This window comes from Octodon degus, unplaced genomic scaffold (assembly GCF_000260255.1).
Source record: "Octodon degus isolate 3935 unplaced genomic scaffold, OctDeg1.0 scaffold00117, whole genome shotgun sequence".
In the NCBI taxonomy this organism is placed as follows: Eukaryota; Metazoa; Chordata; class Mammalia; order Rodentia; family Octodontidae; genus Octodon; species Octodon degus.
The window spans coordinates 6567989-6569030 of record NW_004524693.1 but is presented as its reverse complement, the minus strand read 5'-3'; positions in this window follow the sequence as shown (position 1 = coordinate 6569030).

Genomic DNA, 1042 nt, shown 5'->3' with positions numbered 1-1042 from the left:
CTATAGAATATGATGATAAAACATTTAAAAATTAGAATATATTTTTAAAATAGGCATAAAGAATTATATACTTCTTATGTTTACACATAAGTACAAAAATCTAACCATGTACAACCTTGAAGCAGGACATTCCCACAACATTTCTTTTCCTATCTCTTGCCTTCGTTCACCACCCCTTTCTTTTTGAACAATCATCTACTCGAGAGACAGTACAGTAGCAACTGGCATGTCATGACAAGCAGCCCATATTCAGAAGACCAAAATGACAGGCACTCCAAGCATGAAACTACTATTACAGATTACCATCTTCAGTTCAGTTGCTTAGTTCACAGATATCAGCATATATAGTTAGGGTGAGAATCTTTCCAATTAACTGCTAGATTCAAAAATGTTCTGAAGATTCTCAGGATCATTGCCTTGCCCATCTTCTACATATAACTGTATGGCTGGACTTATTCATGTTTACTAGCTCTTCTCCCTTCCCTCTTTTGATTAGTTAGTCCTCGAGATCCTGCTTTCCTTTTACTTGTATTATACCTTTCTATTTGTATTTCTTCTTCCTTTGAGTTCTTATACTAGGGAAACTATATTTACACATGTGTGTCTGGTTTATTTCACTTATGAGTATATGTTCACGTGGCATCCACTTCAATATAAATCTGTTGATTTTCTTAATAATATTCCCTGATGCACAAGGGTTTTAATTTTGATCAACTACATTTGCCTATTTTTCATGGTTTTGATATCATATCTAAGATTCTATTCTGTAATTCAAAGTCCGTAAGATTTTGTCATATTTTTTCTTATAGGAGTTTTATGGCTTAGCTCTTATTTTAAATTAATTTTTGTATACTTATACACTAAGTGATAAGGGTGCAATTCTTTTTTTTTTTTTGACATGTGGATATCTAGTTGCCCCAGAGTTACCTGTGAAGAAACTATTCTTTGACCCACTAAATGGTTTTAGCAGTTTGGTTAAAAATCAATTGGCCACAGGTATGTGGATTTATTCCTGGACACCCAATTCTGTTGAACTATTTTT